Raw genomic sequence first — 12,503 nt, 5'->3', positions numbered from 1 at the left:
GTTAGTGTAACAGATGAGGGGCCCGGAGGAAGCTGGGCTGTAATTTATTCAAAAGCATTTACTGGGCACCTAATGTGCCACAGTACTATGCTATATGTATTTTTAAAGCATTTTCAAAAAATAAATAAAAGTCAATGTATTTTACCTGGAAGTGTTGTCTAAAATCATAGAGTTCCCTCTGTGCAGCATCTCATCCAACACTTCCCTCATGATGAATAACAGCCAGTTCTGGGGGTACACACACACACACACACACACACACACACACAGACACACACAGGTTTTTCTTACCCTATTCATATTCTTGTTTAAGCAGAAATAAATACTAAAATCCCCTTGGGTGCTCTTTTTTCGGGACTCCACATCCAGCATAAGTGATAAAACAGAAAAGATTTTCTTACTTTCCTTCCAAATTCCAAGTGGTATTAAAAAAGAAAAAGTTCCAATAAAATTGGTGGTGCGGTCAGTTTTGGTGGAGGCATAGCCTTTTCTTTTGTGTTCCAACATACTGCCTACCTCTAATTTGGTCTACCCACAGAATGTCACTGCCAAAAAGGTGATGTTGAGAACAGAGGGTCTTATTCAGATATATTCTTTGCTCAAAACAACTTTAAGTATTGAGATAATCTGATACAGGTGGCATCTCTTCTTAACTCTTCTTGTTTTGCCCTTGGACTTTAATCACTTACATGGATACAACTAAACCTCTGAAAGTGCCTCACAGAAATGTATTACTGTCCACATATGTAAAATCTCCACTTCACTTTCAAGTCCAGTTTCAGTCCTACAAACCAACACAACATAAAAACAAGAAGAAAAAAACCAGGATACTCTGCCAGCAAAGTCAACTTTTCCCACAAGATCCAAATATTCCAGGTTCATAGTACACATAAAACTTTTTATACTATTGCATTGGAAAGGGTATTTCCAGTGATCCACCCATCTATTTTTTTAGCCTTTAAATATCTTAATACCTTGGATCATGCTTCACACTCTAATTCTCACCCTGGACATGAAACTGTTAAGCTCCAAGTGACAGATTTTTATTTTAGGAAAAGAAGCTCACTACTTAACAAAATAAATTCATTTCCTCACATCTATTAAAGTTTGAAAACTGCTCCTCCCTCTCCAAGACTCCGTCTCTAGACTAAGCTAATGTTTAATCTGCAGTTTACCTGGTACTCTGACAAAAGTTACATCAGAAGGCCTTTGTTAAACGTCCTTTCAGAGGTGATAAATGAGAAAGCACTTTAACAGAAATTGATTTAAGCAAAACTCTTGGCCCACTTTAAAGTTTTTTCTCACACCGTTCTCTGTCCTGATGTAAAGTCCAGGTTGACAACTAAGAAAAGACAGTGACATTTTAGAGGCAAAAATATCTCTGATCCTATAATTAAAAAGATGATATTGAGAATTGATATTTTCATTACAATTAAAATAGTATTGCTTGATCTAATGATCAAATGAAACTATGTCAGAATGAATTCTAACCCATTAGTGGGCCTTGTATTTTAAACATTAGAATTTACTCACTCTCATGAAAATTATTTAACTTGTGTATCTGTTTAGAGGTAATCCTTTTTTTTTTTTTTTTTTTGGTAAAGAAGGAGGTTCTGTGATTTGGGGATACTGAAACTCATTTTTAATTATTTGATATAAATAATGCATTTTGATAAGTGTTAGTGACTCTGACACTTTTTAAAACTCAGTGTTTGTTTGACACCTGGAAAAGTGATCTCTCAGTTTTAAATATTATGATGCAAAAGCAATTACATTTTAAGTAATGTTTCGATTATACCTCCCCTGAGCTTTATGGAAGTAAACCTGAGCTCTTGTTGCTTCTTAACACCTATCACAAGGCATAGCTGTAATGAAGAACTGAATACGATAATATCATACCCAAATATTGGAGGTGGAAATAGCCACTATGATTCTTGCTTCAACTATGCTAACCACATAAACAGTTTTGCTTTTTATGATTAAACCGGTCAGTTGAATACAAAAAAACGACGACTGTGGTGAGATCAATTAAAATAGTCAAATTTTTGACAGTATCGTTCACATTTACATTAGTCAAGGTTCCCAAAACTTTAATTATAAAATATTTTTTTATCAGTTCATGACAAATTTTTCAAACTTAAAAGAACACAAAACAAGTGATAATTGAAAATATCAAGAAATACCAAGAAATTGGGGCTGAATATACAAGAGAGGGTTATGTTAAAATGGATGTTAATTAGAGCCTGGTTTAGGAAGCATAAAGATCATAATTTAAATATTTTTTCTAATAGAAAAACATGTGAATAGGCTCTTGTGTTCTTATGTAAACTGGCATAAATATGCTTGTATATTTTATAAAATGTAAGTGCCAGGATCCAAATGGCAAGTTTTAGCAGGTGTAGGATTCACGGCCAGTTTTGTGGTTTATCACATCTCCCCTTACAGGAAATGAAAGTGGAAAAAAGAAAAAAAAAAGCAGAAGCTGTGAATCTGGTCAAGGGCAATTGATGCTTATAAGTACACACTTAACTTTCCTGGCTGGCATTCTACAACCTTGCCTGTATCATAACAAACTGAAAAATCACTTCTACAGACAATTTTGTCATAAGGCAATGACACAGCCCTATCCTTATACAGGAGGTGGCTAGAGACAAGGCAGGCAAGGATAAAAAACGGAGCTCAATTTAATAAAATGTGTATAGGATATTTTGTTAAGGAAGTAAATTTTTATTATTTTTATTATCTACAATAATAGATTTAAACTGGAAAATTCGGGCCATTTTTTAGTCATTAGAATGAGAAGAAAAATCAAATTTGCTTTAATAAGTAGAAAAGGACAGATGTGAACTTTAGCATTGTTCAGAAAAAAGGAAAAACACATGACTTTCAGTAAGGCCACTGAGTATAAGCTGTGTGGGTTGGGGCCTGCACGAGGGCGCCCAGCCCAGCAGACTTTGGGGAGCTAGAATCCAGCCAGCAGTCCTTTTGCGAAGCCATATATACCCTAGTGAGTGCATCTGTCTGCCGAGGAAGGAGGACTTTTTTCTAATTCTCAAAGAAGCAGAGGCCGTGTTTAAAAACAATACACAGTGTTTCCTAGGGCTCTGGGAAGTAGAAACCTACATATACTGCTAGAGGAGTATAAATGAATACAAATTGTCTGAAGGGCAATTCAGAAATAGGTACTGTATAAGATGCCTTCACATGTTCCATATTCTTTGAAACTTCAAGTCCCACCTATAGAAATTTATTTGAGGATTAGCTGTAGTGGCGGTTTTTAAAATGTGTCTATAAAATGTTTTACTCTGCTCCCTTCAAAAGATAGAGCCTAAGAGATCGTGCCACTGCACTCCAGCCTGGGCGACAGAGTGAGACCCTGTCTCCAAAAAAAAAAAAATGGAGCCTAATTCCCCGCTTTTTTTTTTTTTTTTTTTCTTTTTTGACGCAGTCTCGCTATGTCGTTACCAGGCTGGAGTGCAGTGGCGCCATCTCGGCTCGCTGCAAACTTTGCCTCCCAGGTTCAAGCGATTCTCCTGCCACAGCCTCCCAAGTAGCTGGGATTACAAGTGCGAGCCGCCACGCCCGGCTAATTTTTGTATTTTTAGTATTTTTAGTAGAGACAGGGTTGCAGAAGAGAATATGGCTATTATCAGAAAGAGAGATGATTTATGCAAAAATGTTTACCAGAAATTTCTTTTTTTTTTGAGACGGAGTCTCACTGTCGCCCAGGCTGGAGCGCAGTGGCGCCATCTCGGCTCACTGCAAGCTCCACCTCCCAGGTTCACGCCAATCTCCTGCCTCAGCCTCCCGAGTAGCTGAGACTACAGGTGCCTGCCACCACGCCCGGCTAATTTTTTTTTGTATTTTTAGTAGAGATGGGGTTTCACCATGTTAGCCAGGATGGTCTTGATCTCCTGACCTCATGATCCGCCCACCTTGACCTCCCAAAGTGCTGGGATTACAGGCGTGAGCCACTGTCCGCGCCCGGCCTTCCTCTCTTCTTGAATGTGGACCAGACTTAGTGAGGACTAATTTCTAAAGGATACCATGTGAAGGAGGTGCTGCTATATGAATTTGAAGGCTAAACTGTAAAAAAAAAAAAAAAAAAAAAAAAAACAGCTTGTATCTGGCTTTCCCTCTCTCACATCACTTGCTCTTGGGGGAAGTGAAAACTCAAACAGCCTGTGGGCAGATCTATGAGGGGAGGAACTGCAGCCTTCTGCCAAAATCAATATTAACTAGCCAGTCATGACAGCCAAGTCTTTAGCCTCTGACAAGACTTAGGTGACTGCAGACTCTGTGACATCTTGACTACGACCTTACAGGAGATTCCCACTCAGAACTACCCAGTCATGTATGTCTCTATTTTTATTTATTTATTTATTTATTTATTTTGAGACCAAGTTGTTAATGCAGAAATCCAAATAATTAAGACAGAATATACATAATAGATATCCAAATAATTAAGACAGAAAATACATATAGATATTTATTGCAATGATGTCTATAATAGCGAAGAGTAAGAAAAATTTAAACATTCAATATGAGAAAGCGATTACAGTATTATCACATGACTATCCATAAGATAAAATAAGAGGTTGACATTAAAAATGTTATTCTAAAAAATATAGAGAATATCAATACTAAGTGAAAAGTAATTTCTAAACTATTAGACACAATATAACTGTTTTCTTGTTTTCTTTTTTAAATTTATTAATACATAGTAGATGTACATGTTTTAGTGAACATGTGACAATCTACTACCTTCATATAATTTGTAAAGATCAAATCAGCTTAATTGGGATAACCGTCACCTTAAATGCTTGTCTTTATACTAAAAATTATTCCCTTCCAGTTATTCTGAAATATACAATAGATTATTGTAATCTATCATCGCCTTACTGATCTATCAAACACGAGTTACTACTTCTATCAAACTGTATATTTACACCCATTAATCAACCTCTCTTCATCTCTCCCACCCCTCTGTGCTTCCCAGCCTCTGGTAACCACCAATCTACTCTATCTTCATGAGATCCACCTTTTAAGCTCCCACATATGAGTGAGAATATGCAGTATTTGTCTTTCTGAGCTTGGCTTATTTCACTAAAATAATGACTTCTAGTTCCATCTGTGTTGCCACAAATGACAGGATTTCATTCTTTTTCATGGCTGAAACATATTCCATTGTGTATACATACCACCTTTTCTTTATCCATTCATCCATTGATGGACACTTAGGTTGCTTCCAAATCTTGGCTATATGAATAGTGCTGCAATAAACATAGGAGTGCAGATATCTCTTCTATATATTGATTTCCTTTTTTTAAATTTCTTTTTTGGATACATACCCAGTAGTGGACTTACCGGATCATATGGTAGTTCCATATGGTAGTTCCATTTTTAGCTTTTTGGGGAACCTCTATACAGTTTTCCATAGTGGCTGTGCTAATTTACATTCCTGCCAACGGTGTGCAAGGCTTGCCCTTTCTCCACATACTTGCCAGCATCTGTTATTCCCTGTCCATTTTTTTGAGACGGAATCTCACTCTGTCGCCCAGGCTGGTGTGCAGTGCTGTGATCTCCACTCACTGCAATCTCTGCCTCCCAGGTCCAAGAAATTCTCCTGCCTTAGCCTCCCGAATAGTTGGGATTACAGGTATGAGCCACCATGCCTGGCCAATTTTTGTATTTTTAGTAGAGACGGGGTTTCGCCATGTTGGCTAGGCTGGTCTTGAACCCCTAACCTCAGGTGATCTGCCCGCCTTGGCCTCCCAAAGTGCTAGGATTACAGGCATGAGCCACCGTGGTGCCCAGCTCCCTCTCCTTTTTATAAAAGCCATTTTAACTGGGGTAAGATGATATCTCATGGTGGTTTTTCATATATCTCTTGGTCATTTGTATGTCTTCTTTTGATAAATATCTATTCAGATCTTTTGCCCAGTGTTACATCAGATTATTTGGAATTTTTTGCTATTGAGCTGTTTAAGCTCCTTAAATATTCTGGTTATTAATCCCTTGTCATAGGTTTGTCTCTTCACTTTGTTGATTGTTTCTTTCACTGTGCAGAAGCTTTTTCGCTTGATGTGATCTCATTTGTCCATTTTTGCTTCAGTTGCCAATGCTTCTGAGGTCTTACACAAAAAATCTTTGCGCAGACCAATGTCCTGGAGTGTTTTCCCAATGTTTTCTTCTAGTAGGTTGACAGTTTCGGGTCTCACATTAAATCTTTGATTCATTTGATTCATTTTTATTTGATTTTTGTATATGATGGGAGATAGGGGTCTAGTTTTATTCTTCTGCATATGGATATCCAGTTTTCCCAGCAGCATTTATTGAAGAGAATGTTTTTTTTTCCCCATTTTATGTTCCTGACACCTTTATTGAAAATGAGCTGGCTCTAAATATCTGGATTCATATGTGGATTCTCTATTCTGTTCCACAGGTCTAGGTGTTTGTTTTTATGCCAGTACCATGCTAATTTGGTTACTATAGCTTTGTAGTATATTTTAAAGTCAGGTAATATGATGCCTCCAGTTTTGTTCTTTTCACTCAAGATTGCTTTGATTATTAGGGGTCCTTTGTGGTTCCACATAAATTTTAGGATTTTTTTTTTCTATTTCTGTGAAGAATGTCATTGGTATTTCGGAAGGGATTTCATTGAATCTATAAATTGCTTTGTGTAGAATTATTAACTATAGAATAACTAACTATTAACTTGGCCGGGCATGGTGGCTTATGCCTGTAATCCCAGCACTTTGGGAGGTCGAGGCAGGCAGGAAGTCAGGAGTTCAAGACCAGCCTGGCCAACATGGTGAAACCCTGTCTCCACTAAAAATATAAAAATTACCCGGGCATGGTGGTGGGTGCCTTTAATCCCAGCTACTTGGGAGGCTGAGGCAGAAGAATTGTTTGAACCTAGGAGGCGGAGGTTGCAGTGAGCTGAGACCTTGCCATTGCACTCCAGCTTGGGCAACAAGAGTGAAACTTTGTCTCAAGAAAAAAAAAATATATATATATTAACTCTTCCAATCTATGAGCATGAACTATCTTTTCATTATTGTGTGTGTCCTATTCAATTTCTTTTATCAGTGTTTTACAGTTTTCCTTGTATAGATCTTTCACTTGTTTGCTATTGGCATATATAAATGCTACTAATTTTCATATGTTGATTTTGTATCTTGCAACTTTACTGAATTTGTTTATCAGTTCCTACAGTTTTTTGGTGGGGATTTTAGGTGTTCCTCAGTATATCAGGTCATCTGTGAACAAGGCTAATTTGACTTCTTTCTTTCCAACTTGGATGTCCTCTATTTCTTTCTCTTGTCTGACTGCTCTAGCCAGGACTTATAGTAGTACTATGTCAAATAACAGTGGTGAAAGTGGGTATCCTTGTCTTGTTTCAGCTCATAGAGGAAAGGCTTTTGATTTTTCCCCATTCAGTAGGATGTTAGCTAAGGCACAATATAACTCTATTATGTAAAACAATTTCTAAAATCTGTGTGTCTATAAAAGACTAGAGGAGTCCAAAATAAAATGTTAGCAGCAATTTTCTATGGGTAACATAGAGTTAAACTTTTTTATTTTCCCCTGCTGGTTTATATTTTCCAAATTTTCTACAATGAGTATGTATTACCTTTGTCAAGATAATAAAAATTTTGTCAAGATTAAAAGATACTGTGACAGAGAGGCGAGATAAATAGAACAGTAGAAGGTCAATGGTGCTGATGTTTGAGTTCCTTCTACGGTATTCCTAGAAGTGAACTTGCCCTTTACATTTCACCACTCTAGTGAGCTGGAAACTTGTTGTTTCCCAAAATGACCCATTTCATCTTTAAGCAGCTTTTACTGAGAAAAAGTTATTATTATTATTATTATTATTATTATTATTATTATTATTATTTTAGACGGAGTCTCACTCTGTCACCCAGGCTGGAATGCAGTGGTGCAGTTCGGCTCACTGCAACCTTCGCCTCCTGGGTTCAAGCGATCCTCCTGCCTCAGCCTCCCGAGTAGCTGGGATTACAGGCGCCTGCCACCACACCCTGCTAATTTTTTGTATTTTTAGTGGAAATGGGGTTTTGCAGTGTTGGCCAGGCTGGTCTGGAACTCCTGACCTCAGGTGATCTGCCTGCCTTGGCCTCCCAAAGTGCTGGGATTACAGGCATGAGCCACCACGCCCAGCCGAAAGTTATTCTTTATATGAGCTAAAATTATTCTTTCTATCAAAGTTTCTGAGAAGGAACATACTCTTAAGTGTGAAATAATCTCTGAAGAATTAAAGGAAATTTTCATTTCTCTTATTCTATATATAAAACTTTTATCAGTAAAGCACCAGATCTCATTAACTTTTGATGGCTTGGTATTATCAATAAATCCAGAGTTCATTGACAAATAAAAACCGTCAATTCTTTTTTTCCTGATTTTGACACAAATACTACACCAATGTCCACTTAATAAAAATAATTAACATTTATGCAGTAATAAAAAACTTGGACATAAGTCAAGGATTTTATTTTACTCATTTAAAGTGATTTAATATTCAGTAAGATGGGTCCTGGGAATCTATTTTTAACAACATTCTTTTCAGATAATTCTGGACCTCAAATAGCACTTTGAAAAACTCTGTTTTAAAGATTTTACAAAAGTTACACACCCTCAGAAAAACACTCACATGCACAAACTTTGCACACAATTTTAAGAGTTTTATAAACCTTCTGAAACCCATCATTTGTCCATATTCCAACAATGTGGAGCAAGTTTTACATTCAGTATCTTTCTTCAGTAAACAGCAACTGGGGCATATACTATATATCAGAGAAGGTTAAGGCTTAATAAACTCTCCAAAGTCATGGGTCTACTTGAGAGCTTCTATGTTTTGGCATAATTGATCTCTTGACTGCATAAATCCCTCTATTCACCCCAACTTATTCCAAGTTATGGCATACATAGGAAATGACCATTGTTGTAGGGCTAAGTAGAAAAGGCCAAAAGCAGGGCATTCCAGCTTTCCAGCCTCAGTCCAGCCATTGGGAGGGATCAATATGACTGCCCACGTGTAACCCATTTGCAGTATACTTGTAGGGCCCACCATTTAGGGATTATTGGCATGGGTGAGATATTTTGAAATGTAAAGCCAAAAATATATTTTAAAAGATATGTTAACTTATGCAATGATAAAAGGTGATGTCTAGGTAACTACATAAGTTAGTTCTTTTTAGGATGCACAATCCATGAAATAATAGCATGAGCTCTCAAATGATACTTAGAGGGTGTCAGTATTCCAACAATTGTGGAGCAAGTCTTAGATTCAGTATCTTTATTCTGTAAACAGCAATTGGGGCATATACTATATATCAGAGAAGGCTAAGGCTTAAGAAACTCTCCAAAGTCGTGAATTTCTTCACTTTTGACATTTGACAGAGTTTTTGTGAGAAGAGGACAAAATGAAAAAGGAGAATAATAGGCATGTTTACATGATTTGGGGAGTTTGAAGTAGAAAGTTTAGACCAATAGATATTACCTCTGAATAACCTCATTGGGCCATTCAGTCAGGCGACATGTATATATCATAGACTCAAGAATATTAGGAAACATTAAGCTAAAGAATAAAACCAGAGACTTCTGATTTAAAGAGATAGATTGAAAAGAATTTTCTGCTGCTTAATACTTAACAAAGATAACTGCATTAAAAACAAAAAGATTATCTGACATTCACTAAGTGCTGACTATATGCCAGGGATGGTTCTAAAAGCTTTATCTGTATTAAATGCTTTGATCTTAACAGCAACGCTTTAAGGAAGGCACTTGACAGACGGGAAAACTAACATAGAAGCTAAATATCTTCACACCCAGTCTCACTGAACAAGGAGCAGAGACTTGAAGCCAGCAAGTGTGGCTCTAGAGTTTATGCCTTTATCTATTCTACTACAGCTGCCTATCATAGGTTTTTTTAAAAAACGTAAAAACCGGCCGGGCGTGGTGGCTCACTCCTGTAACCCCAGCACTTTGGGAGGCTGAGGCGGGTGGATCACCAGGTCAGGAGATCGAGACCATCCTGGCTAACCCGGTGAAACCCCAACTCTACTAAAAACACAAAAAATTAGCCGGGGGTGGTGGCAGGCACCTATAGTCCCAGCTACTCAGGAGGCTGAGGCAGGAGAATGGCGTGAACCAGGGAGGCAGAGCTTGCAGTGAGCCGAGATTGCGCCACTGCACTCCAGCGTGGGCGACAGTGTGAGATTCCGTCTCAAAAAATAAAATTAAAATTAAATAAATAAATAAAATAAAATAAAATACAATAAAAAATGTAAAAACCTGCCAGGCATGATGGATCACGCCTGTAATCCTAGCACTTTGGGAGGCTGAGGAGGGCAGATCACTTGAAGTCAGGAGTTTGATACCAGTCTGGCCTACATGGTGAAACCCCATCTCTACTAAAAATATAAAAATTAGTCAGGCATGAGGGCAAATGTCTGTAATCTCAGCTACTCAGGAGGCTGAGGCAGAAGAATTGCTTGAACCCGGGAGGTGGAGGTTGTGGTGAGCCGAGGTTGCGCCACTGCACTCCAGCCTGGGCAACAGAGCCAGACTTCATCTCAACAACAACAAAAAAAAAAATAGTAAAAACCAACAAGAAGAAAAATTCATCAAGCCACCAAATAAAGAAAGAGGCACAATGTATTGCAATAAAGAAGAAGCTGATTCTGGAATGAAGTGACACTGAAAGACACAGCTTGGCTCCGAATCCAGCCCTCAGCTTTCCAGAAACCATGTTGGTAAGTTCACAAAAATCTGAGAATTCCCACAAAAACTTCCAAATATGGAGGAAACTGAGTCGGTTTTATTACCCTATTCCTCTTCTGACTGAGGAACAGTGGCAAGGACTAAAGGGGAGAAATGGGTGAGACAGAAAACAATCCAAAGCCCAAGACATTCACTCCCCATTGCGAATGGTATTGAGCCCTAATTAGTTGGAGTGAACTCTTGTACAGGATATGTAATAAAATCTCAGGAAAAAAGTGCAGCACCCCAGGTCATCTAACACAGCCTGCACACTCCTCCCATTCCCCACCATTTCCTTAATGTACAGATAAAAAGGGTAAGAACATATAGAATCTCAAGCTGTTGGTGGGAAGCAAAAAAAAACAAAAAAAATCCAGAAAAAAATAAGATTCAAAACACAGGAGATTCCTTTTGCATTGTTCATCTTAATGAGAACACTGAAACTAAAAAAGGATCTTAAAGATGTGATTATACAACCAAGTCAGATGAAAGAAATACGGTGGTTAAAGTGAAATGAAGTTAATAGATAGGGAAAACAAATGAAGTCAGCACGAAAATAAGGATAATTGAGGTCTCTGAAGCAAAGACCCCACAAAACAAACAGAAGATACATTCAAATACAGTATATTACAAGAAAATGTCTCTAAAATAAAGGAAAGATCTGTAATTGCAGGATACAGGCTATATTCTTCAGTAAAATTTAAAATGGAAATCTTAAGTTTAACACTCATCCTAGTAGTTACTGAACTGCAGGTTACAGACATATATATGTATACACACACACACACACACACACACACACATATATTCTACTCAGACAGAAAAATCAGTCTAGACTTTTAATCTAATTTACAGCAAAGTTCAATGCTAGTAGACAATGAAGCAACATTTACCAGGTTCTGAGGAAAAGCATGACACATAATTATTACAGCCAGGAAAGATATTCAAATATGAATGTAACAGGTAGAATTCTCAAAGATAAAGAAAGTACTTAGGAATACAGTCCTCTGGGCCCTTCTGAAAAAAACATTACTTAAATCTAGCCTTTAAGAGTTAAAGCAAAATATAAAATTCTCTATAGAGAATAAATATATCAGAATATAGAATATATATATACTCAGAATATATATATAATATATAATATATATTATACCCAGAATATAATATATAATATATATTTTACTCAGAATATAATATATAATATATATTCTGAGTATAGAATATAGAATATATAGAGAATATATATTTTATATATATTCTACTTGGAGAGAAAAATCAGTCTAGACTCTTAATCTAATTTACAGCAAAGTTCAATGCTAGTAGTCAATGGAGCAACATTTACCAGGCTCTGAGGAAGACCATGACCCATAATTATTATAACTAGGCAAAATATTCAAATATGAATGCAACAGGTAGAATTCTCAAAGATAAAGAAAGTTACTTAAGAATACAGCCAGCAGGTGTGGTGGCTCACACCTGTAATCCCAGCACTTTCAGAGGCTGAGGCGGGTGGATCATAAGGTCAAGAGATCAAGACCATCCTGGCCAACATGGTGAAACCCCTTCTCTACTAAAAATACAAAAATTAGCTAGGTGTGGTGGCGCGCACCTGTAGTCCCAGCTACTCGGGAGGCTGAGGCAGGAGAGTTGCTTGAACCCAGGAGGTGGAGGTTGCAGTGAGCCAAGGTCCCGCCACTGTACTCCAGCCTGGCTAACAG

This window comes from Nomascus leucogenys, chromosome 9, assembly GCF_006542625.1.
Source record: "Nomascus leucogenys isolate Asia chromosome 9, Asia_NLE_v1, whole genome shotgun sequence".
NCBI lineage: Eukaryota > Metazoa > Chordata > Mammalia > Primates > Hylobatidae > Nomascus > Nomascus leucogenys.
Note: the sequence above shows the minus strand (reverse complement) of the source record.